The 26,751-nt window shown below is 43.4% G+C and overlaps 1 protein-coding gene across 1 annotated transcript in view; it reads left to right on the top strand.

Annotated features, from left to right (window-relative positions):
• The window catches only part of KCNK9 (potassium two pore domain channel subfamily K member 9), a 70,788-nt gene that overhangs the window by 1,026 nt on the left and 43,011 nt on the right, over nucleotides 1-26,751 (top strand). The gene's annotated exons all lie outside the window — the stretch shown is intronic.

Here is a 26,751-nt window from a genome sequence, read left to right as displayed (position 1 = left end):
TGAGTTCACTTACCAATCTCAAATACATGTTCTAGCAAGGGGAAAAATGATGGAGCATATGTACCAACATCAACCTGTGCCATATATCCAGTCGGAAAATGGTGCAGGTATTTTGAAATCAGTAAAGCTCCTTTTCAGAGCTGTTGGAGGTCTGGGGGTGAAAAAATTTTGTTAGAAGATACCAGTTCACTGAGGCTGTAAGGCATTCATTTGGGAAACTTTGTTGAGAACTTTCCCTTTGGGGAGGATGAGGTAATAATGGTTGATGTAAGAGGGACTAAGCATGTGTTTGGGAGGACTGGAGGTGAGCACAGTCACAAGGCTTGCACTTGTATCCTCCAGGTGTCTGGGGGCTACTCTGGACACAGCACTCAGGACATGGAGGTGATGCAGCTTTGGCTGCTGGTTCTCCTTTGGTCCCAGTGCAACATGAACTGGATTCAGGGGCCAGCTGTTGCAGTTTGCTTGGTGGCCATGACAACAACAGTAGCAGGGTTGTGGCAGGGAGGAAGCCCTTATTCTGCTGCACATGTAGTCCCACCTCTTTTTCACCCATCTCTCATTTCAGCTGAGCTTGAGCTGTGAGAATTCTTCAACATCAGGGCTGTGGCAGTGGCAGGCGGCTGTGGCCTTGCTTAATGCATCAAAGCAACAAGGAGACAGTGGTTTCAGGGAAAGGTAGGGAGACAGTGGTGGAAGGGACTAGAGTTTAGCATGGGATGAGAGAGGTGAGACAGTGACACCATATCAGGCATCACTGATGGTTTCTTCAAAAAGATTGGGGGCCTTTGGTATGAGGAACTCAATGGGGTGTCTTCCTTATGTGCAATCTTGTTCTTTATGTCTGTGTGCTCTCTTCTGAAGACTTCCAGGTGCCAGAATGCATTTGCTCCAAAATCACAAACTACTGCAGCCATACCTCTGCTAGATTTAGCCCTCCTGAGTGGGTTGCTGCTGGTGCAGTGCTCAGAACAGATTGTAAGACCCACCTGGGAAGAAGGTGAACCACTATGTTCTGAATTGTGCGCTTCGCCATTTGGCAGTAACAATAGAACGGATATATGTGCAATTGGATTTGAGGTTGGTTTTCTTCTGATTTGCCACTTGTTGAAACTCAGAGCCAGTCGTGATGATTGGTCCTGTCCTTGGATTCAAGCCCTGGGCTCTGTACCAGCTTGAAATTCAGAGTAATTTCAAAAAAGTGTCTAGAAGATCACAGAACTAAAGCTCCATTTCAAAAAGTAGCTTTTGCACTTAGGAGACTGGTTTCCAAACCAAATAAGCTCATACCTGCCAAATGTGGGTTTGGAAAACAGGTTGGTTGGAGTGTGAAATCATTGAAGAACATGAGAAAAATATGCCTTTCAGGACAGTTTATAAAACAGGGTTACAGGTGCCTGGTGACTCTGAATCCTTTGGTAATCCACCTCTTCAGCTATTGGTCACACAAACATCCCGTGGAAGATTTTCCTCTCCTGTTACTCCTGAGGGAGTAAGTCACCATGTGAAGTATTAATGAAAGCTACAGTATGCTTGTACATAGACATTAAAGCTGTTTTTTCTGACTGCTGACTCATGAGGTACCAACTCACGTTGGTTTTCACGGGAGCTTGATGAATACCTGTAAAACACAGGAGTAAGAAAAATTTCTGTGGCTTTGAAAAAAAACACAAATGAGTGCAACAAGTAGTAGCATGGAGGAGAGGAAATGAGAATACTAACAGTTGTATTCTGCTTATTGCTCCCAGTTGCCACCATCACCGATCAGCTGAAGAATTTATCCCAAGTAAGGTACTGTCCCTGTGGGTTAGTTCAGGGAGATATTTTGTATCCAAGATGCTGTGAGGAACAATGCCTAGAGATATTTTTTGAAGAAGCCAAAAAATGATAGTCACAGCTGGCACAAATGACATTGCAGATGGGAAAGTGGGTGATGAGGAGAGAAATCTGGGAAAGATGGAGCAGGGCTGTGTGGTCATGAAAAGCTTGAAGATGTGGGAAAAGTAGAAGTCAATAGTGAGAGAAGGGCGAAGTTCTTAAGGTATGGTGCTGCTCAGAATAGAAATGTTAACCTTGGTTGCCTTTAAGTTTTTTTCCAAGATAGGTGAGGATATCCCACCTGAATGGGGTAACCTGTAAGTATAGAACATCACAGCTTATGCCCGTGCTGTTTAGAACAGTTACAATTTGATTGACCTTGCCTTGTGGTGCTGGTGGTAATTACACTTGGCTAAGGGCTTTCTTTATGCCTTGCATGATTGTGGGGATCTGGATGCAGGATGCACTGTCCTTTCTGAAATAGTCTGAAGCAATGTATTTTATTTTTTAAGCCTTCAGAGATAAGCACTACCATATGCCCCTAAGCTATTTGCACTGCACAGCTATCTGTAATATGGTCTAATACAACGTAAGAGGTTCACATAGCTCACAAAGCTGCAATACAGGCAAGGTTGAAGCATCTCAGCCCAGTATTGCCCCAACCTGCAGGTTTTGAGTGCTCTCTGCACTGGGTTTATCACCCTAGCATCAGCGTCATTAGTAGCACAGCTCTTTTTAATGGTCATCAACACTTCAGCAAACTTTGGAGTTAAACCTCTGATGAGAGGGGCTTAAAAGTGTTCACACTGTTCTGACCCGTAGAGGTATTTGTCTGTGGGAACAGTTATACCTCATCAGGGTTAGACAATGTCCGAGTAGAAATGCTAGACCTGTGTCATTAAAGCCAGGGCATCAATCAATAATCTGCAATCCTAATTTTCCAAGCTCAGATATTTCTTAATGACTTCAGCTGGATTTATGGACACCTTCCAGCTTTGAGTGTCTTGAAACAGCCCTCTAAGGAGGGAAGGTGCTACTGCAATGTGTGGCAGACACGCTGATGCTTCTGTTTTCAGTCTGGGGCAGGGCCATGAAAACCTTCCTGAAGCTGTTCTCCAGGTTAAACCACGCTCAGGGAGTAAATGTTGTCACTATTTCTTGTATGAGTGGAGAGAGCTAAATCACCCTGGGGAAAAAGGAACCGGCCAAATCCACCCTCCTGGATGCACCACCCTGGAGAAGAATTTTGATTGTGAGCAGCACAACTCCAAGCTGCTGTGATGTTCAGCTGCTGTCTTTGCAATCCTGAGGAAGACGTGCTGATTCCTCTCCAGATTGTGTATTTTGAGCACGTTTCAGTAGTGCTCTGAGTTAACATTTTTTCCCTCTTTCTCTACAGTGCCAGTCATTGCCTTTTCTTCATTTTAGTGATTAATTACTCTAAATACTCCTGCTCCTGGACTGCGGGAGTACAATTTCTGAGCTGTATTTCATCTGAACTTGCTATGCAAGTACAAGCGAACTTGGGGGAGTGCACACACCCACGTATTGCTAGGTAGAGATGGTTGCCAAAAGGGCACCAAGTAAAAGAACAGTTAGTTCTTAAACAAGGGTATAATCTAATAAGCCAAAATAAAAAAAAAAAAAAAGAAAGAAAATTACATACTGGAATCTTCAGTGCCTTCCCCCTCCCCCAGTTTCAGAATCTACAGCTAGTACAACCCCTGACTAGAGCAGTTATTTAAATATATATAGGCATCTGTGCTACTAAGAAAAGGAAGTGTGTCTGTTTGGGGAGCTGTGTGGAATGAGTTGGTGGATCTTAGTCCAACTTCTGGCAGACAGGTTTTCATATCACTCAAAGTCACCCCCTCACCCAGCCCCCCTCCAGGTCTCGTGCCAAGCTCTTCATCTCTTCTTCATATGATCCCACCTGCCTTAGCACCTTCTGCAGAGATGGAGTGTTCCTGCTTTTCGATTGTGTGCCTTCTGAGCTGGCACTGTCAGCCCTGCACGTGGAGGGTAGGGTTGGCTCTGTTCTTGATCTCTGTCCCAACACGGCTGATCCTTTGCTCCTCACTCCCTGTGATCCCCGTGTGTCAGACCCTTTTAGCCGTCCACATGACTGGTTTTGCCTGACATGTGGCATCATCTTTTAATCAGGCTGAAAAGGGGCCAACTAGAAGGCACAGTGGTGTCTTGTGGTAGGACTGTGGCATGTTCCCTGTCACAGGGTGGACATGCTGATGTGCACCCCTCCTGCGTCTGGTCTGCCAAGTGTATCAGGAACATGGAAGTTGTCTGGGATGTTGTAGCACAGAGCTTCTTCTGCCAAGAGTATCAGGAACATGGAAGTTGTCTGGGATGCTGTAGCACAGAGCTTCTTCGCCTTTTCTATACCTGGCTCTGTTCTGTTACAGGCAAAAAGCTTCAGGGCTCGCAACAAATTTGGCAGCCCAAAATTAGAGGGTTAATTTGTTACAAGACTTTACAATTTCCTTTTCAGCTCCTAGGTGGAAAATCCATGGCTTGTTGCTGGCCTCCTTCACCTGTTCTTAGGGTATGCATTGCCAGGACCCTCAATCTGGTCTTGTTTACGGCTGCTTTCCAAACTTCCCTGTGAAACTTATTTCTTACGAAGCTGTCGCTATGCCTGGGTGTATTTAGCTGTTTAACGATCCTCTTGTGCCCCTTGAAAAGCACAACAGCCCTTTTTGATGGAAGCAGCACTCTTCAGGCTGAGTGCTTTTACCTTGATTCAAAAACTTAAAAGGAAACGTTAATTGCTTTAGTGGTTATTGTTGAAAAAGGCACACCGGGCAAACGAGCTCCTAAAGACGAGTCCTGGTGCTGATAAGGGCGAGAACAATCTATTTGAGTCTGAAAAGTCTGTAGTGCCCAGGGCAAATTCAAAAGTGGAGTGGAAATATCTCAGTGATTGACTTCCTTGTTGCTTTTGTCTGGAGATGGCAGAGCCGACTGGCATCTCAGGGCTGTGTTGCCTTCTGCAGTGATTTGTCACAGGCTCTAGGCTGCTTTGGTGTGCTGCTGCCTGTGCCGCTTTTCCCTGTTATGGCAAGTGGCCAGCTGCAATGGAAAGGAAAAGGGAAGAGGGAAAAGAAAAAAGGAGTAATGAAGGACATGGGCAAGGTGCATGCTGGCTCTTCTCCTAGACTTGGAGATACTGTGGGTGTAACTGCACAATCAAATTCAATATTCAGTCCTGGGCGTTGAACAGGTGGCACTACTCTTCAGGAGCCTGGATCCAGAACGGGGACATGCAACCCCAGGAACAGGAGGATGTCTCAGCAAGTTCCCTTTCCCAGCTCCCATCTGCCATAAAGTCAAATCAACAGGTCCTTTTGTTTGGTAGTGTGAGATGTGGGCGATGTGTCTCCATGTCTTGGGCTGGCTCTCTTTGGTGCTCAAACAACCTAACCTGTACTTTTCTGCTGCCTCTGTTGTTTTGTTTTGTTGGTTTTTTTTTCCCCTTGAATTTTTGAGCCCTTCCAGTCACAACAGCTGCAGTTTGGCATGTATGCAGAACCACCACTCTTTTACCACCACTAACACACATTTAGGCATCCCCAGGATAATAAATAGAGATTACTTGGAGCAAGAGCAGGTAGGGAATGAGCATTTTCTACTCATTCTGTTAAAAATTAGGCATTCCATAGAAAAGGATCCAGCAAGAAGACTATGAGAGGGGAGCATGTGATGCTGTGCCATGGTGATCAGAGGAGGAGGAAGCCTTTTACTCTTGTTTTTTGTTTCCTGAACTGATTCTGAAATTTTTAATTTGAATAAAATACCTTAAAAGTCATGACAACTGCATCTCCCAAGCCCCCGAGACAAGGTTTTTTATTTTACTCTGTGAACTTGATGCATAAAGAATACTCATTGCTATAGCTGTGTTCTGGGTGCCCAAGGACCATACTGCTTCTACTCTCAATTTGATTGTGTCTCAGTTTCCTAGAAGTGAAATAGGCAGTGCCTCCCTCTTCCCCTGCACGTGCAGTCTGCCCTGAGAAAGAATCCTTCCCTTGCCTTTTGCTACATTTGCAGACTACATAATATATAGATGCTTGGCTGGGGATTTAAAAGCCCAACTCAAATCCAGTGAACTAATATGTTTTTCAATTTCTGTATGCACCTGTTATTGTTCTCCAAATTCCTGGATTTTTTTTTAATTTTACCAATTCGTGCTCATTCTCCCCAAAGAGGTTTTAATGGGCAGAGGGAATTAAGGTATGCAGCCTGTAAAAATCCAGACACTTATGAAGGAGCAACAGCCTAAATTATCATCTCAAGTTATTGCTGTCCTGTGTTACTGCTTACACTACAAAGTGCTCTGAGCTGTGAGGAAGCAGCTGGTCTGTAATAATGGAGCTGATTGGTATCAGGTAGAATCAGAAATGCCCCATTACATGCTATGTGGTAATGGTGGTCTTCAGCATGAGAGTATGGTGAAAGCTCTCTTGTATCAGAGAAATCTCTATTGTCTCATGTGGCTACAAACTGGCTGTAAATGGAATTTATTTAACAGTATCTCCAACTCATACTACAGAAATCAAAAAGATAACTTACAGTCAGTTATTCTTAATGCTGGCTTGTGGATCAGGAATAAAACAGTATGAAAATCATCCTACGTAACAAAGGGGGAAGGAAAGAATCTGTAGTTTGAAGAGTAGGAAATAGATTGGTCTGAGCCAATCTCGGGGAAAAAAGTAGCCTTATGCTCTGCAGACTTCTAGGCTACTTTTTCTTGCTATAGCACTCACTGATAGACTCACTCCCTGTACATTACTCCTTTTTTTTTCTCTAATTATATCTCAAGGAAACTGCCCACCCCTTCCTTCCTCCACTTCCCACCACTCTGCCTCTTTAATCCTTAGCTCAAGTTATGTCTAGTTTGTGAAATTTCTACCTGGGATATGATGCTGAAGGGTTAAACTGCAGTCAGCCTTTATGTATCAGAACTGTTGCTGGTAGGTGGACAGTGGTGTCTATTGAGAAGTGCCAGTTAATACCTACTTGGACTGTTCAATAGTCTCCAAAACCGGGCACTATTCTGAAACATTCATAAAATTCCCAGAAAAACCTGGGCTTCAGGTTTCACAGACAACTGAGAGTATTTAATCCTAGCATAGGAGAATAACTTTTATTCCTGAGTAATGAAGACCGTGGCAGCTCAATAATAGTGCAACTATGGCAGAGTTGCTGCTTAGGTTTAGTGCCACAGTTGTGATGGTGTTTGGGTGAGTTTCCCCTGGTTTTCATAATGGTCTCTTTTTCTGGGATAGTCCTTTGTACTTGTCATTGCTCCAAAGAGAGCAAGACTTCAAGAGGTGGAGTGCATGAACTGATCTGGGAGTAAAGAACTTGGGTGAGATTCATGTTATCATTCTGCTAATGGCTCAGTAAGATGCAAAGAGAAGAATATGTCCAAGGGGTAGGGAAGGAAATAGTATTATGGGAAGCTTGATGGTGGGATGCCATGATTCAAGTCCTTCATGAGTGGAACTGTGTCACTCACTCTAATGACGGTGCTTTTCAGCCTGAAATTTCATCCTGCTCCTAAGAAATGCCCTATGCCAAAAGTGGTGTATTCCTAAGCAGGGGGGCAAGGGCTGAATTGATAGTTTAAATAAAATAGACTGTGAAATGACTGTATATTCAGTGTCTGTCCTTGATCCTGGAAGGGAATCCAGCTGGGTGTTTCCCTGGAGAAGCAGCAACTCTCTCCAGTGCTGAAGTCAAGCACAACTCCAGTGCAGTCAATTCTGTTCCTAAAGTGAGTGAGGGCTCCTTAATATGTCTCAGAAGTCCACCTTGAGTTCTACATTCCTTGGTAAAATCTTAGCAGGCAGAGAGGAAGAGAGAGAGTGAACATCTTGTTCAGTTCAAGTGATGGAAACAGGTCTGTCCTCACAAATTTACAATAGATATATATGTAGGCAGGAGAGTGACTGCTCCATACTCTGGAAGATTTGCCATTTCTGGGCAGCCCCAGAAGGTAATCTAAATATCTGTCATATTAGTACATCTGCTTGAGAAAGTTAGCTTTTATGGCCACTTGTAAGCCAGGCAATTCTGAAAGGAGCCTAAGAAATCTGTAACTGTGTTTCAAGAACTGTGGATGCAGTCAGAGGGATCCTGGGCACTAAGGGAGGAACTTGGCAGGTGGGACCTGATGGGCAGATCAGGACTCCCCAGAATATACCCTGGGCTATTGAAGTAGGAACTTCATTACAGAAAACTTCAGGGAGCCAAGCATTGTGTTTCAACCAGTGTGAAGTCATCTAATACATTTTCCAATATTCTGTGAGCAGGAATAATGTAGCTGTAGTGCTTTTTCTTTTATCCCTGACATTCATCACAAAGACGAAAGCAATGATGTTGTGACTCAGCCAACCTGAACGAGCCTGACAGTTCATCCCTCTCATGGGTTGGGACTGAGTTATGATAGGGAGTCATTTACTCTTAGTTGGCTTTCAAGCAGTAAGGACTCCAGAAATGTCCCTGATGAGGTAGGGATGAGGGCACTTAGCAAAAGCTGGTTCTCATCTAACTGACAAAAAAACCCCCATCTGTGAGAAACTCCTTATTCCTGGTAGAAACATAACATCAACACAAAGAAGATGGAATGGGAAAAATGCCTCATTCCAAAGTGTGTTTATCCATGGCAAAGTGCTTGTATAAAAGGCATCTTGGGACTCTATGTTTATTCCCCCTCAATGACTTCTAGACTGAATTTGCTTGATTTTCAAGTCAACAGCGGTGATTCCTTTTTTCCTATTGCCAACCATATAAACTTAGCTGGGTTCTGGAAATCAAACAGTGCTTTCTCCCTCATGACTGTTGCCTCCAATAATATCCTACAATCAGTGTATGGGAAACATCTTTACTGGCAATAAATGAGCCAGCTTAGATACTGATTCATTCCCCACCACAGTGACCTTATCGTGCTAAGAATAGTAAAAACCAGTCCCTCTGAACAAAATCAGAAAAACTAATTTGGGGACATGCCACCTTGAGAAAGAAGGGACTGGTTTTTACTTCAACATGGTGGACTGTGGACTTACTTGTTCTTTTCTTGGATCCCACACTCATATTTAAAGTTCACTGTGGTGGAAAGCTGATGCATCTGTGCCTGTTTTGTGATGAAGAAGGAAAGCCCCTGTATGTATGTATTATCCCTCTTTTTGGAGAGTGCTATGGAATTCTGACTTGTACGTTACAGAATCAGTGGGTTAGGATGTGCTGTATCCTGAAGGCAGCAGCTTGGAGAATGATTCTCAAAGGTGAGCATGCAAAGGTGGCATTAGATTTTCATTTGTATTTCTGAGATTTTGGGTGTATGTTTGGATATTCAACAGTGTCATGGGGAGGGGAAGGAGAAGAATTTCTGTGAGTTGTTTCTGATGCAACTCTAAAATCATTTTTGCTTTTGAGGGCACTTGCGCCTGATTTCACTCCCAATTCTTGTTTGAGCAAGCTTCTTACATAGAACCACAGGATGGCTTAGGATGGAAGGGACCCGCTGTTGGTCATGAATCCAAGCCTCCCCTCAAACCAGATCGAGTCCTGAGTTAGGTCGGAGCCTTGTCCAGTTGTGTTTTGATCATCTCCAAGTCAGATTTTTAACCAGCTAGAGATGGCACATCTTCTCTGGCCCTGTCTAGTGTTTGTTCTAAAGATTTTCATCCCAATTCTGAACTGGAGTTTCTCTCTCTGCAGTTTGTGACCGTTGCCTCTCATTTGCAGTGCATCTCTGGGTACACAGCTTTCCCTTCTCTTGATCTGCCTCTCATGATGTTACTAATGCAACCCAGTGTGGTTGACCCTTGTTGTTGCAAGAGCACACCACTGTCTCCTCTTCAACTTGTTGTCCACCAGGACCCTAAATCTTTTTCTGCAAAGCTGCTTCCTAACCAGCCATGATAGTTTTCAGGTCCCTAATGACTATTGCTATCCCTTTCCCTTCCAGAGGGTCACAGGGGCAAGAGAAAGGGACCGTGAATCCATCTAGATTAATATTAAAAAAAAAAAATGACAAACCTTCAGAGAGAGATCTGTCACAGATGTTTCCTTTTCAAGCTGGAGTGGTGATTTTTTCCTCCCTTAATGTAGAGCTGCTAAAAAATTGCACAGTATCAGTTGTAACAGCAGTATTACAATTTGCAAACAATTTGCTATGTTAAGCAGTTAGTGTGAAGCTGCACGCCCGAGCCTGAAGGTTCCTGCGATGATTCCAGCCGAATCCTCTCAGAAGTCAGAGAGTTCTTAGAGACTATGTTTTCATTAAATTAAATCTTTGCTTTTTCCAGGAAAGATCACTTTCCTCGACGGACTGTTCCACTGATGCATAGACCCAGCATTGGGAGTGAGCTCTTAATTGTTAGCCGTCCTTTTGTGTTTCAGAAATTGTGTCAGTTCTCAGTAGTTTTACTGCCTCGAGTACAGTGTTTGCATTCTTCCAGTATTTAGAGGCTGTTATAAAGTCCTCACTATAGGTTATATTTAGTCAGAGTATGTGTTTATTTGGCTGATTTAATCTCTCCTTGTTAGCCAGTTCTTTCCAACAGTGAAACAATTTTTCATGCCTTTCTTTGAAGTTCCTTTTCTCATACAATTAGTTATCCTGCCTTTCTGGGCCAGGGAGTTACCTGGAGAAGCAATCACAAGCAAGTGTTTTGCCTCTTGTTTTTTCACCAGAACGTTCATGTTAATTATATTTCATCACTGATTTAAGTTTTTAATTTTGCCTTACCTCATGAAAGTGTGAGTGCAAGAGTGGTGCAACTACCTCAGAAAGTACCACGATGAAGTGGGGACTTCTGGAACCGAAAGCCACATCTGTAACTGAGGCTGAAATGGAGGAGCAACATGCTGGCCAACTGCCTCATATTTCCCTCTGCCTTTTTGAAGCATGGTTTTTCCCACACTCAGCTAACATCAAGGACCATCACAGCTGAAAGTTCACACTCAGTCTGGCAAGGGTGTGGGGTCAGGAGAGTCACAGATTCGCCTCCCCATGCAGTGAGGGAATGCTTAATGCATATTCCCTGGAGGTTTTTCTGGGCAAGAGGTGTTCAAGGAACTTTGTTTCATGGAGGAATACGAACACACTCCTCTAGTCCTCAGTGATAATACCCATGGAGATAGCTGGGGTGGTTGCTGAGTGATGAGGGCAGAAGATTTTTGAGACTAATTACTTCAGAGGCACTCAAAATGCCTGAGGCTCTGAGACATCACACAGGAGCTGGTGGATAACGTGCCACCAACTTTAGCATCACTGCTGGTGCTCAGGGTGGCGCTTGGGATGCCTTGGCTGGGGATCCAGCCCTCTCCTGCAGGATCTCAATCACGGATACAACTGGTAGCACCCCAAAGAGACGCTGTTGTTGAGAGCAACACTGCAGGGGTTGAATTGGGTTTGCCCAGCCCTCGTTTTTCTATTTATTTTCAAGCTAGTTGGCAAAAGGCTGTGGACTAGACACCTGCATTTCCAAACTGAATTTCCAGGGGAAGAGGATTTTTTTTATCGAACGAGAGACAAAGGGGAGCGAAGGCTGCCTTTCCCTCCTCTCCTAATTTCACGGCAGAGACAGCGAGATGGAGACGGCCCCGTGGGGGGGGTTTCTGCGGTTCCCGAGCTCCCCCCAGAGGCACGGCGGCATCCCGCTCCCCATCAGTATCGGCAGCCTTTTCAAAGGCTCTTTTGCTTACTTTCCCACCTCTTTCCCTTTTATTTATTTCCCCAGTCAAGCTGTAGGTAAGTAAAGATTTTCTGATCTTCAGCACAAATGTGCCCCCTCCTCCATTTTCCCTCAAACACAAACCAGGAAAGGAAATCAAACCCTTCAAACTGTGTCTTAAACCATTTTAAATGCTTTATTTTTGGTGTCAGCTCTTGTAGAAGAAACTTCAGCTTAAAAGAGACTTGCTGATGGCTGAGAGTGTACAAACAGTTGCTTGGTTTAGTACAAGCCATCGCTGGAGGGAAGGTATGGAAGGCAGGAGAGACGTGGCAGTTGGGCATCCTCACACTGGATGTTCCTATTAACTGTGGATCCCTGGCCAAACCAAACTCCCACTTTTTGGGAGCTTAGTCTTGTGTTTCTAGGTAACGCTTATTTCTGGCTGAGTTGTCAGGATTTCTGCAGGTTTGAGGGGTATGATTGATGAAGCTTCTGGTTTTGCTGGGGATTTTTGGATCAATTCCTCCTACCATCCCACTCCTCTTCCTTTCCTCCCCAAAAGGGTGGATTACATTGATAAAGAAAAATGAGCTGCAGAGAACAGCAACATTAGTTAGACTGCAGTGTGGGTACTGTCTGGTCAACCTTGAGGGCTTTTTGGGCAACCTAGTGGGTGCTGTGGAGATGAGGTATAACAGGCATCAAACTGGAGTTTTGTAGGGGGTCTTCAAATTACATGGGTTTTATTTGAGGGATTGTAGGAGGAGATGTTAATCCTTTGTCTGTACTCATCTCCCAAGACTGTGTTACCATGTTTGGTTAACATTACAGTGACATTTGGATGGTATCATTGGCCTCTCTGAGGTGAAGGAGGAGAAGACAGAAATCTTTGTGTTGTCAGCAAGGCCTTGGCCAAGTCCTGGTAAGTCAGTGAATTGAAAGCAAAGTGCAGCTGGGGAGCTGTGGGGGTGCCAATTTAATTGTAGAGGGCTCCCATTTCAGAATTGTGGAGTTTTCCTTTCTCAGCCTTTATTTGTTTTGCTGTAGACACAGTCTTTCCACCTTTTAAATGTATTATGTATTCAGCTGGGGTGTGCACAGACTGATGGATTCTCTATTGGATTTCTTTTTGGCACCTGGGCTAGATTTTTACAATGAATTGTGTACTTACCAAGGTTTGTTTTCTGGTATTTCCCTCTTCATTTTATGCAGTCTGACTGTATCTGTCCTGCTTAAGCACATCCTTAAAATCTCTCACCCGATGTGATTCAAGTCACTTAACTGCTAGTAACGGGCAGGGAGTAGCATTCAGGGTAGTTTCTTCTTGTCCAGTGAGGAATTTCTTCTCTTGATAACAAACTTATCTATTGCAGATTTGAGGCAGAGTGGGAGCCAGTGTGAGACCAGTCTGAGCTCAAGCCCTCATGAGTAACCCTGTCAGTGAAAATGTTCTCAGGACACTTGCATGTTGCATATGGCAAGAAGATGTTTTCTGGTGGACACTGCTCCATGTTGTGCATGTCACCCAAAGCAAATCTCTGAGATGTTGACAGGAGGTTCTCCAACAACAAGAAAGGAAAGAGTAGGTTCATTTTTAGGCATGATGCTTTTCTAATCAATGGGAATTATGTAGGAATTTTTTGTCCCTTTATGGCTAAAGGCTGGAGCATTTTCTTCAGAAACTACATTTGATGTCAGTTCAGGTCCCCTGAAGAGCTGTACCCTGGGGACACTGCAGCTACTGGACAGCAGAATAATACTGGTGGACATCAGAGAGGCTTTGACATCTGCTACAGTAAAACATCTACTGGAGCAGATCTGACCTGAAATTGTCTGGTCTGGCATTTCTTACCAAAAACCTCACCTCATTCTCTGTAACCAGGAAGCTCAGTGGGGATGGAATTGGAATACCCTTCTTTTTCTTCTTTAAATCATATTTCCTAGATTTTTGGCAAATGATAAAAAATTAACAGGCTTTCAGGCAGTGATGTGTAAACAAGAAATAAATAGGTTGTGGCAAAGACCTCCAAATACCATAACCAGTAATGCTGTGTTAAATTAAAAGGACAGTGATACCATAAAACCTTTTCAGTATGTGTGGATCTCGTTCATGATAATATATTACTTTCAAAGTGTGCCATTTGTTAGCCAGTATCTAGTTATGTTTGGTCTGTTTAATGACTACGAAACATTTAGAAAATAAAAAACCCTGTATCTCATTGCATGTGTTAGTAAGTAAATACAAATCATATCTTGTTCTCGTTATTAGATTTTTAATAAAACAGGATAAGAAAATGTTGCTTTTACACATTTCATTTTGAAGACTATAAAAAAGCATAAAACACTGTGAAAAACACACATTTTAGATGGATGTACTACTTCTAATTCAAGGATGTTTTAGTACAAGAATCATGAGAAAATGTACATTGAAGTATTTCTTTAAAGTATATAGTCAAAAATATGTTCAAGATAACCAAAGAATTCCATAGGAATGATGCAGAATTAGGTCTCTATTGATATTTTGTTTAGGTAATGATTTTTTTTTACTTTACAGACGATAAGGTTTCAATAAAAGAAAGCGAAATTGAAGAACAACAGTGGCATTCACATTCTGATGGAATTGACTTAAATAATCAATTCCCTTGTCTGAATCATTCAACTTTTCATCAACAGATTCATTTCTCTTCTTTTTTTCCTTTGATTTGACTATTCAGAAGTGCCACTACTTTACCATAATCATAAGAGACCATTTTTAGTATATTCAGCAAAACACTGTTTGGTGGGAAGAGGAAATTAAGTAGCGAATCCTTGTGAAGACAAACAAAGAGGATTTTTGTTTTGTTTTGGGTTAGTTTTTTTTTTCCTAGTGAAAGTGCTGTTAAAATATTAGGTAAAAATTATGAGGTGTTTGAAATTGAATCCAATCTTGCAGTTTGGTCTTTCAATTAGAAACATCAGTCAGTCATGTTCTAACTTCCACCCCAAGCTCAGTATGAACCAGTCACAGACATGGGATCAGTAGTCTTAGAAGTACCTTTACTGACACAGAATCATAGAATCGACTCATAGAATATCTCATTGATGAAAGGACTCATAAAGATCATCGATTCCAGCTCCTTGCTCTTCTCAGGACTACCTAAATGTAAACCATGTGACAAAGATAATTGTCCAGATTGCCCTTGAACTGTGACAGGTTAGTGCCATGACCATTTCCCTGGGAAGCCTGTTCCATGAGTGACCACCCTCCCGGTGAAGAACCTTTTGGCTGCCAGGACACTGTTGACTCTCAACCCAACCCCCATACCTCTTCCTGGAGAGCTTCTCTCCAGCCTCTCGTCCCCCAGTTTGTATGTATAATAATGATTGCTTCTAACACACATGTGATTAATGCATTATTACCGTGTCATCTTCATTTGTTGGCACTACCTACCCAGCTCAGGAAGCCTCTCAGGCCTTACAAATGCATTCCATGGAGTCCTCTCTTGGGACTGTAGGACTAGTGAAGGAATCTGGGTGCAGCAATAGCTGCTCTGTGCTCCAGTAAATCTGCCTCTCCCTATGACAAGAGCCTCCTGTACTTGCAGCAAAATTAAACTAGTACTCAAAGATGGAAGGAGAAGGTTTCTTCTGGAAGCCGCATGAGAAGTCAGAACTGCCAGAGTAGCCACACTGGTGTTGTCCTGCCTTTATCTTTCTCTCTGGAAACACTTAAAAGGAACAGACAAACCTCCTTGAAAGGTCAGCCCCTAACCTGACAATCCAGTTCAGTGGGTAGGTTTGGGATGGAAATCCTCTTAGTTTTGCTCCTTCTCTCCTTTGTTTTCCTGGGTCATTCTAGGCAACTGGCTTAAAATTTCTGCCTCCATTTCCTCCTCTAGCTGTGACAGTACCCACTGCCTGCTTCTCTGAATCCTTGCTGAGGGTTGTTAATGGTGGTACAGTTCTGTGGGAGTGAAGAAATACCTCCAAAAGTGCTAACTGTTAACTCAAATGATGAAATTCTGTTTTGTACAAAAATGCATTTTTTTTTGCTGGATGAATTGGCCAGTGGCAAATTAGCTGATGTTCAGAACAATTCACTCCAAGGTCCTGCTTAGCTGGGTTTATCAGCCATTGAATTATTAGCCTGGCATATCGTTACGTGTTACACAGTAAAGCCATCAAATATGCATCAGCAAAACCTCTGTTAGCAGGACAGGATGGGTGTAATGCTGTAAGTTGCAGCCAAGCCCAATTACCACAGGAGAACACCTCTCCTGTTCCAAGGCTCCCAACCATTTCAGTTGCATATTAACAATGTTTATTCTATTTAAGTGGCTTTGCCATCCTGTCCCTGGCTCCTGTTTCTCTGGCATGGTCAGAGGTTGCTTCAGCTTGAAGGCAGGATTAATTGTCCTTTGAAAACAGGGCAGGGGTTTGGGATTTTGGGTTTTGACCATACTCAGGGGTCTGGCCACACTCAGCAGCACCTGTTGCCCCAACTACCTCTGTCATTTGCATGGAGTAGGAGTAGCAAGCTTATTCTGTAGCCTTCTCCCCTAAAATTTTCCTTCTTATTCCCATCTTCCCGCAGCTTCCAGCATAGTGCTCTTTTGAAGAGCTCCAGCTTGGCTTCTGAGCAGAGAAACCTGCACAGTCAGTCTTATCTGTACCAGCTTTTCCAAGCCAATGTGAGGTGACCTCTATGATGGGACTTCCTCAATCTCAGCCCTCCAGCTGCTGGTACAAAAGAGGGATTAGGCCCACATCTGATCCACCCTGGTAATCTGAGGCCAGACATGGTCTTTTCTTTCAAGAACAAGTTGCTGTAAAGATTTTGAGGATGTTGTCACAGCTACACTCACGGGCAAATGGAGCATTTCATCTGCTTCAGGCTGTGAAGATTTAATTGAGCTCCGAGGGAAGGCTCGAAGCTGAATTAAATCTTTTGCTGATGGAGAGCAAGGTCTGCCATAAAGAAATTCTTCTGATCCTTGTCTTCCCTAAGTGCTGCAATACCGACCCAGAACCAGCTCTGACCTAGGCCAGGGCAGAGTTTATGCTGAGAAAGGGGCTGTTTACCCTGATGGAGTTACTTCTCCCAACCAAATAAATCATTTTATTTTCTGTTCAGCACATGTAAAAGACATTCAGAGCAACTGAAGTGCCATTTTTTAATTGCTGTTACTCTGTACCTAGAGATCGTGAGATTTGCAGGCTCTCAGTCGAAATGTCATAACAGGATTGTTCCTTGTAATTACATAAGAAGAAACAGCATGTGTGGGAGAGACAGACCTAGAGAATAGTTTTCTGTTTTCCTTAATAATATAAATATGACACATGTATTAATTTTGGAGCAGGCTGTGGAGATTTGTAATAGGACCCTATGGGTTTTACTCCTGTATTTTACACTTCAATGAATAAATACCCAAACTGTAGCATTCTTTGGGTCCCAGGCCGTCTTTTTCGGCCTCCTTACGACCAAAAGTATCTGATTGGTCCATCCCTGTAAGGATTACATTTGGAGATCCTAAGGGACAAATCTTATGGTGGTTGCTTGGAATTAATTCCCCTGGATTTCTCCACAGTAAACACTTCTTAAAATGACATTTCAAAAATGCCTTCAGCCCTTCGTTGCTGTTGGTAGGTTTGACAAACACATCCTCAGCAGACAGTGTGGAACATGGGTTTGTGGGATCCTCTGGAGACAGACAAAGGCTTTGCTTCTGAGCCTCGGAGACAATGTGACATCTTTAGGGATACCTCAAAAAGTCCTTCCGTGGAAGGGAATCTTTATGCAGAATGTCATCAGCTGACTTGGGTTTGTCTGTGCTTTGTGGGCAGGAGAATTTGGCTTGTTTTGCAAAACAGTATGTTTTTGTTTAGGATCTATATTTTTCTTTACATGAGGAAAGAAATACTGCAAATCTCTTAAAAACCCAACTCTTGAGCACTTTGGCAAAACCAGGAGGGTCAGATGTCTCCATAAGGGTCTGAACTGCAGGATATTGGTGTGTCTCAAACCTCTGCGAGTATGAAAGGTACCACATTTTGTTACTTACTATAAAGAGGTTCTTGCTGAGAAGACAATTATGCAATAACACAGTTGTTCCATGGATTTCACAGAAATTCAGAGAGGTCTCCTGGTATCAGATCAGTTCATTACCATACCTCCAGACTTCAAGTCTCCTAAAGACTCAATTTTTTTTCACGGATCCTCCCTTCTTGTAACATGCCTGAACACATTTATATTCAGACGTAACTAATCTGGGACCAACACTGAGGTGTCAGAAGTGTTTAAACTAGAAAAGTTATGACAGAATTCAACCTTGAACTGCCTGGGGTTACAGGAAAGCACAGAACTAGTGATGAGTTATGGGGAAATAGATGTGAGGTGAGTGAAGTGATAGGTAATATTGTTGGAGGCTTTATGATTGCAGGAAACAGGGAAATGTGAAATGGAAGGTGAGCCTAAATTAGAGACCCTTCAGAGACAGTAATAAATCTGATGGGTGTTGATTAGTGCAAGGTTTGTGAGCAGCCTCCCATCTTTTGTGTAATCAAGGGAGAATTCTTTCTGAATCAGTGCAATGTAGCCTGGTTCTCAGCTTGTACCATCATTTTCACAGGCACTAAAAATTATATGAATCATAGAGGTGATTTGTTTTGGTAGTGTTTTGCCAACCTTCTGGACAGAAAAAAGTGAAAGCAGCCATCATGGCAACTATACTAGTTTTAGCCCTGTGACTGTGAGCTTTCATTGCATAGTTCCGGATCTTAATTCTTTCGCATTTGTCTGACATGACAAAATGAGAGGAGTCTAAACCAGACATAGCTTCATCCATACCAGAACTTGAACTAAATCCAGTTCAAAAATGAACAGATTGGTGCCTGTGACTGAAGCCTGCAGATGTCTCACCTCTTCTTCTGCTGAAATAGCACCTGGAAGAGTTTGCCTCTCCCATAGGATTACTGGTATCCTGTTGTGCTGTAATTCCTCTGGTGCTTTAGGTATCACATAAAATAATTCTGCCATGTAGCTTACTGCTGGAGCTAAGGCTCTCTGTGACCTTGGTGAAGTTAATCCTCATGTATGCTAGCGTGAAAACAGAATCCAGCCCATATGTTCAGCCTTGCGTGTGGCTCCAGGAAGTGCCATGGATGGGTTCAGTATTAAAGTCATATTGCTGCCTCCTTGGGTAGATGGAAGCTTGCCAGATCTGGAGGGGAAAATGTTAGCTGATGTTCCTGAAAGCAAGGACATTCATGATTTTTCCTTCTCCCACTTAGGTTAGACACTTGGAGAACCTTAGAACTTTTCTCCTCTGTTTATTTTTGTCTAATGAGCAAAGAAAAAGATTGATTTTGATTTAAATGCCAGATGACAGAATTATAGACTTGCCAATGTCTTGGGTGCCCTTTTATTTAAAAGGAGCATCTGCGCAAGAATTGGTACCAACAGCAAAGCCAAGGTCTCAGACAGCAAAATTAAAGTGACTCCAAGAAACTGGTAAATGCAAAGCACAAGGATGCCTGAATCTGCCTCAGAAATTTCAGCTTCTCCTGGAGCTGCAGGAGAGGGGCAACAGATTTTCCTATTCCTCTGACTCACATACTAAAGTGTTCTGCAGAGCCTGTGGGCCATGGGTTGTATCATTTTCTCTCTAAGAGATGAGGGGATGGGAAGATTCAGGAATAATTTACAGTGGAAGATGATGGTGGTTTCTCAGGGGTCAGTTGCTCATTTGGCTCTGCTGGGTAATCTAATGGGGCTGATTTTAAGTCCTGGGTAGTCTCAGGGGTTCTATGTCCATTTTTGGTCTTCCCAGTACAAGAGAGACATAGACATACTGGAGAGAGTCCAGAGAAGGACCACAAAGGTGATTAAGGGACTATAGCTTCTCTCCTATGAGGAAAGGCTGAGAAAGCTGGAACGGGAGAAGGCTCAGGGAGAATCTCATCAATGTGTATGAATACCTGAAGGGAGGGTACAAGGAGGATGGAACCAGGCTCTTTTCAGTGCTGCCCAGTGACATGAACACAGGAGGGTCTATTTGAACATCAGGAAATACTTGTTTTACTGTGAGGGTGACTGAGTGCTTGCACAGGTTACCCAGGGAGGTTGTGGAGGCTTCATCCTTGGAGATGTTCAAAAGCCATCTGGACATGGTCCTTGGCCACTGGCTCTGGGTGGTCCTGTGAGGGGGTGAGGGAGGATGACCTGTAGAGATCCCTTCCCACCTCAGCCATTTTATGACTCTTTGTAAAACTAAGGGTTCAGTTTATTGAAAGGAGTTACATCTATCTAAACACAGGTGTAAGACCACACCAATATTTTTTTTTGTTCAAGAAATCTCTAGTAGAGGATATCTCAGTTTCTACAACTCCACTTGGAAAGATGAGGCTAGTCCAGTTTGTAAGACAAGGATGCGCAGGCTGGAGTTGAGCTGCAGACTCTGTGAAGTGACATTTCACCATGCTCCCGTAAACGGGCTCTGACAGAGGGAGTTCCCTGTGGTGGAGGAACCCGGCAGCACCTCAGGTCTGGGTAATGGCAGTGTCCTCATCCGAGGGGTGAAGTTGCAGACTTTCAACCTCCATCCCATGTGAACTTGCTTGGAGCTTTGCAGAGTACCCGAAATAGCAGCACAACACGTCTGACTCACCTTATGCTCCACTGAAACACTGTGCAGTTTTGCAGTTGACCCAGCAAGTGGCTAAACGATATCTGCAATCCCACTGATGTCTCCTAGAGAGGTCTGAACTACTGGCATCATGTAATACAGTGGAATAACAGGAAATGAGTTTTGATGGGAGGAAGGTTAAGAGTAAAGACAAAAATCCCTTCTAGATCAAGAGGTTAATACAGGCCAACCCAGTGAAGCATTGCTGAGAGAGGTGCTGATGGGTCATGAAAAATTTACAAGCTCACATTCTGAGCCACTGTCAGACTGCAAAACATTGACCTTAATCCTCTGAGCCTGTCATGCCATTGCCAGGCAGTAGAACTGAGCCCCTGCAGAAGAGTGAGATTGAGTGCTGATGGCCAGCCTGCTTTTCCTGCAGTGTTATTCTGGGATCTGCTGACCTCGGCATCTCACTCGGTGTCATCCTGAATATGACTGGGTGTCTGATATGTTTGCTCTGGAAATGCAGAGCCAAGGCCGCAATGGAGGGTTGTCAGAAAGGTGAGGACTGACTGACTCTCTGTGCAGGACTTGCTGAGCTGTGGGCTTCACTGGAAACATGAAGAATGCATCTAGTCCTAAAAGGTCCTAAATATCTCCAATTCCACATCAGGCAGGGATCTGTTTGGCATAGCAGTGGCCTTGTAACTGCTCAACATTTCATTCTCTTCATTGATGTTTTTCCTTCTTTATAAAATTACTGAGTTTGCTTTGCTTTGTCTGAAGGAAGGGAATACCCATTAGCTCTTCTTGATTAGGTGAATACTAACCTAAAGTGTTACAGATTTTATACCTTGTGTCCTCTCTAAACCCTGGATGATGTAGCCAATGGAAAATTGGGAGTCTCCCAACATCTCAGTCCCAAAGAGGAAAGACTGGTTGTAGGACCAGACTAAAAATTAGCTCAGCTGTGTCTTCCTCTCAGTTCTGATCCTGACTTGCCATGACGGTTGTACAGGCACCTTCCTCCCCCTCCAAAGCAACTCACTGTCTCACTGGTGTCAGAAGGTCTGTCTGCCTGGTGTTTATAAAAAGTTGGAAGTCCTCCAGCGAAAGGCTGAGTACTATTTCACTCCTTTAACAACCCACCATCTTGTGTGAGCTGTAACCCCAGTGACAACTGTATGTCACTCTTATTTTAAACCTAATCTGATTTAAATTTGCTTATATCAAAGCAGAGAGAGATATGAGGAGAGCTGAAACCATATATACCTATTTAGATCTCCAGTTTAAAGACAGTGTAAATAAAGAGTCAAACCTCTGCAGGGTCTTCAGAGCCTGGCCTCTGTGAAGCCCTCTTTCCCCCCACAGAATGAATGTAGTGCTTAATGGGAGTTCCTTGTCTCACATCTTTGGGCCCCCCTTTTCATATGCTCTTGGAGACACAGGTTGTTTCCACCTCTCTGAGGTACAGCCCTCGCCACCGTGTGCTGTCTCGCATGTGCGCCATCGAGCTGGGACACAAAAAGCCAAATCCAACTGATGCTTTGGGACCCCATCAGCTGGGAACTTAAACTTGTCAGCACTGAGCATGTGGTGGCCTCCAACAGGTGTGTCAGGTACTGACAGTGGAGATTTTGGCCATGCTGCTTGGCAGAGGGATAAATGGGTGCAAAGGATACAACCCAAGCCAACTGGGGTTTTATTAGTGGTCTCCAGCCCTGGCAGTGGTCAGGCAGCTGTTTGTCTTGTGGAGGATGGAGTATCTACTTGCAGGATAAATCAGACAGTGAGTTGTGAGATATCCAGCTGAAAAGTCTCCTAACATGTGCTGATTGAGTATTGGCTAATAAAAGCATGGATTGTATGGCTTCCATTGAACTATGTGACCAGAAACCTCAAAGATTTTAGTACTGGAAGTCAGGAGAAAGCTTGGGTACATAAAATGGTAATAAATCAGAGCCTGAAAGGTTTTTGGATTTAATGGGGCAGTGAACAGCATGGAAACAAGACCAAATATTTCCCTTGCTTCCATATTTCTTTCTGCCTCCCTCTCCCTTCAGCTTTTGTGCTATGCCATAAGGGAGTACTGAGGGAGGGTGCACGACATCACTTTTCCTAAGATGAGGTCCCTAACTGTTGTGTTTTCTTCCATTCTGAGGACACGAAATTTACGATAACAATAAATTGAAGGTAGTGAATATGCTCCCCAATTTATTGGTGAATTCATGTATAAAAATGAATGTGAAATACAGCATTCCTGCTGCTGACTTGTAGTTTTGTCACAAGGTAGCCATGAACTAGAGATCCCTTTTGCATAGCGGTGGAGACCCCTCCTACTGGCTTCATTAATACGGAGGTGATCAGGCTTCTAATAAAGCTTTGTGGGCTTTCAAGTGGTTCATCATTTTCAAATTCATTTCCTGCTTGGGTTAATAAACAATTGATTCATCTCCTTCTTCCTAGTTACAGGCTGGTTGCAGGGACTCTAAATACTAGGCCGTCAAGGTTAAAGGGAGGCAATCATGGGCAATAAACAGACTGCAGAGGAGTTGAATTAGAATTACTTGTTTGCATCAATCTTTGCTCCAAATCTGTGCTCACGTTTGAAAGGGTGAGAAGAGATGTGTGGGAGGGAATCCCTTTCCTCTTCTGAGTTTTAATTTCTGAATGTCATTGAACTATTCCCACAAGCAAAGCTCTCTGAGCCAGAGTATTTCTGACATAGTGTCTCCCCTGTGAGTGCAGCACATCAAAGCAACTAAAAGACTTTCCTGATGCTGGGGCTGTAGGTAATCCAGGATCCCATTTTGGAGAATTTTTCCTTTTTGCTCATTCTTTGCCAATAGGATAATTAGAGGGGGAGGGCAACAGAGAGCCTGAGAGAGGGAGCCAAAATCAACATAACATTGGAACAAATGGGGATTCTAAGGCTGCTGAGCAGTAAGGAGCATGTCATACACATCTCTCTTGTACTGTGATGAAGCTGGCTGGGTGCAGCTTTTGTTCCTAGGGACCAGGTCCCAGAAGAGAGGCACAGGTCAGGGCAGTGGGGAAAATCTAGGTGTTTTGAAACAGCTAAGCAATTCAGTATTACATGGGAAATGTATAACCACGCAACAAAAACAGCTAGAGAAACAGAATAATACTGCAATGAAAATATTGGATTTGGATTTTGGTGACTGAGTTCTTGACTTCACTGTGTTTTGCTTAGTTCACTTCGTGCTGTTTGCAAGTATATTGAGAGCCCCAAAGGATTTGGGAGAACATCTTCCAGGCTCCAAAGTCCAGTAATGATAAATCAATTTATCATTGATCAGTGATTTTCCACTGTAGTTTGTGGCTTCTCTAATGAAGCAGTTACAAAAGATCATGGACACGGGGAACCAACTAGGAAACAACCATTAAAAGTGAAGAGTCAAAGGAAATTATTTGCAAATATCTTAAGGTCTATTTGCCAAGTGCTTATAAAAAAATCAATACATTTAAAGAAAATCAGGATGGTACCCAAACATTCTGCTAACCAAAATGGGGCTTTATTCATAATAAATACTATTTATTATGAATAATTTGACCAGTGAGAACTGGAGAGAGGCCAATGTATCCATCTATTTAATACAAACTATGGGTGATCCAAAGAATTATAGACTTCTCAGTCTTATTTCAGTTGCTTAAAGAATAACTGAGAAATTAATTAAAGAACAGGCAATAAAACACCAGGGCAAATATAAGTTGAAAGTAGCAAAACTCCATGTATTTTAAGGGCAAAATCATACATACTTTTGTTCATATTTTCTAGAGTCAAGGTAAGAATTGTTCCTTTCACTGGCATTTTTGTATCTACTAAGATCATGAACAGAGATGTGGACTTTCACTTGGTGTAAGCAAAACTTAGCATGTTGCCACCTAATCTTTACTGGTGTCTTAGAAGACTGCAGCCCCTGAATGCAAACAATGTTATGTCTCTGATGTTAATAACCCCTCAATTTCTGTGGAAAGATTAAGAGCAGAGCAGACAATGGATGGCTGGTAAATACAGTTAATTTAGATTTTCAAGATGTTCTTGAAAAAATGCACTACAAGAAGCTATTAATGGGATTTGGTGAGTATAGAGGAAGAAGAAAGGCAGAGGCATAGCTTCAGCAGTGGTGAAGAGGAGGGACAGAAAGATGAGGGCTAAGAGTTCAATTCTCAGCATGGGAAGAGGTTAATAACAAGGTCCACCCAGAGCCGGTTTTGTGAAGGCTTGCAAGGAATAGAATCAACTCCATAGAGGTCTAATAAACCGTAAAAATTGCCAACATGAACTTCAGTATAACCAAGCACAAGGCAATGCTGCTCAAAAGGACTGATTTGAAAGCTTCATACAAGCCGATGATTTCTGCATTCAATTTAACCCCCTAGACATAGGGACATAATTGTCAGGGACTCAAAGAAGGGATTCGGCAGGACACAGCAGGGCTTGCAGCAGTGAAAAGCCTGTTCAGCTGAGTTAAGGATGGGCAGAGGAAGCTGTGTCCAATAATAATGATGTGCTAATAATAACATGATGAACTAATGCTTCACCTTGTACTACCTGCTGTATTGAGTTTGATCACCCTTTTTAGAATCATAAAATCATGGAATTGCTAAGGTTGGAAAAGACCTTTGAGAACATTTACTCCAACTGTTAACCCAGAACTGCCAAGTCCACCATTAAACAGTGTCTCTCTGGGCCACATCTACACACCTTTTGAATACGTCCAAGGTTGTTGATTCAATCAGTTCCCTGGGCAGTCTGTTCCAATGCCTGACCACCCTTTCAGTGAAGAAATATTTCCTAATATCCAACCTAAACCTCCCCCAGCACAGGTTGAGGCCATTTTCTCTGGTCCTGTTACTTGTTGCTTGGGAGAATAAACCCACTCTCACCTGGCTACAACCTCCTTTCAGTTAATTGTAGAGAACAATAAGATCTCCCTGAGCCTCCTTTTCTCCAGGCTAAACACCTGTCCACAGCTCCCTCAGCCACTCCTCGCAGGACTTATGCTCCAGCCCCTTCACCAATTCGCTTGCCCTTCTCTGGACATGCTCCAACCCCTCGAGGTCTTTCTGGTTGTGAGGGCCCCAAAAGACGATTTGAGATGTGGCCTCACCAGTGCTGAGTACAGCGGAACAATTACTGCCCTGGTCCTGCTGCCACACTATTGCTGCCACAGCCCAGGTGCCATTGGCCTTCTTGTCCACCTGGGCACACACTGGCTCTGTCCCTTTCTGCCTGGCCGCTGTCCAGCCACTCTGCTCCCAGCCTGTAGTGCTGCAGGGGATTGTTGTGACCCAAGTGCAGGACCCAGCACTTTATCTTGTTGAACCTTATACTGTTGGCTGTGGCCCATCAATCCGGCTTGTCCAGATCCCTCTGCAGAGCCACCCTGCTCTCCATCAGTTGGATGATCCTGTCCAACTAGTTGTCATCCATGAAGTTACTGAGAGTGCACTCGATCCCCTTGTCTAGATGATCAACAAAGATATTAAACAGGACTGGCCCCAACACTGAGCTCTGGGGACCAGGAGCCACTAATGCCTGGCTGCCAACTGGATGTAGCACCACTCACCACCATTCTCTAGACTTGGCCACCCAGCCAGTTTTTTACCCAGTGAAGAATATGCCCATCCAAACCCTAGGGAGCCCATTTCTGTAGGAGAATTCTACGGGAAATGGTGTTCAAAGGCTTTACTAAAATACAGGTAGATAACATCCACAGCCCTTCCCTCATCCACTAAGCGTGTCACCTGGCCACAGAAGGAGATCAGGTTGGGCCTGATCACCTGGTTGTCCTGTACATGTCACATGATGGCACTAGAGATGAACTCCTCCATAATTTTCCCTGGCACTGAGGTCAGGTTGCCAGGCCTGTAGTTCCCTGGATCCTGCATCTGCCCCTTCTTGTAAATGGGCATCATTTGTTAACCTGCAGTCAACTGGGATCTCTCCAGTTTACCGGGATTGCTGGTAAATGATTAGAAGTGATTGGTAGTACAAAAATGAAAAAAAAAAAGAGAGTGATCAACAATATGTGGTTCCTTTGTACTTTGAGGAGGGAAGATGTTGCCATTTAATCCATAGGGAAAGAAGATGAGTAAGTTAGAACTGACACATTTTACAGGGTTAATACTCAAAGGGAAGGGCTTGTCTGCTGCTTTCTGGTTTTGCTTTTTGTCTTTTAATCTTTTTTTATGAAGTAATGAGTACAGAGAACTACAAAGAGAGCTAAAGGCAGTTTGTTTCAGAGAGGAAAAGTGTTCAGAGGCTGCATGACAGAGGCTGTATTTTCAGTTTGTGGACCTCAATGGGGGAAGTATTTCTTGGAGAAAGTTTTGTAATACGTGCTTATGTATATGTATATGTATATATATATATAGTTTTAGTTAAGAACTTAATACTTTTAGGATCCATTACTTTAGTACTTGAAAGGAAAGGAAATGTCTTGGGCTGTGAACATTGAAGTTACATACTGATCTCAAACTGGGAATGGAAAGTGATGTCACACTGTGGAAGTACCACCCTGTTCACAAGCACTGCTCCACACAAAATCCCATTACACAGCAGTGATGGTAACACAGGTTGGCTCCTTCCAAACTGC

The sequence above is a fragment of the Neopelma chrysocephalum genome, unplaced genomic scaffold (genome assembly GCF_003984885.1).
Source record: "Neopelma chrysocephalum unplaced genomic scaffold, ASM398488v2 Primary Assembly neopelma1_66, whole genome shotgun sequence".
Lineage (NCBI taxonomy): Eukaryota > Metazoa > Chordata > Aves > Passeriformes > Pipridae > Neopelma > Neopelma chrysocephalum.
Note: the sequence above shows the minus strand (reverse complement) of the source record. Positions and strands in the feature narration are given on the sequence as shown.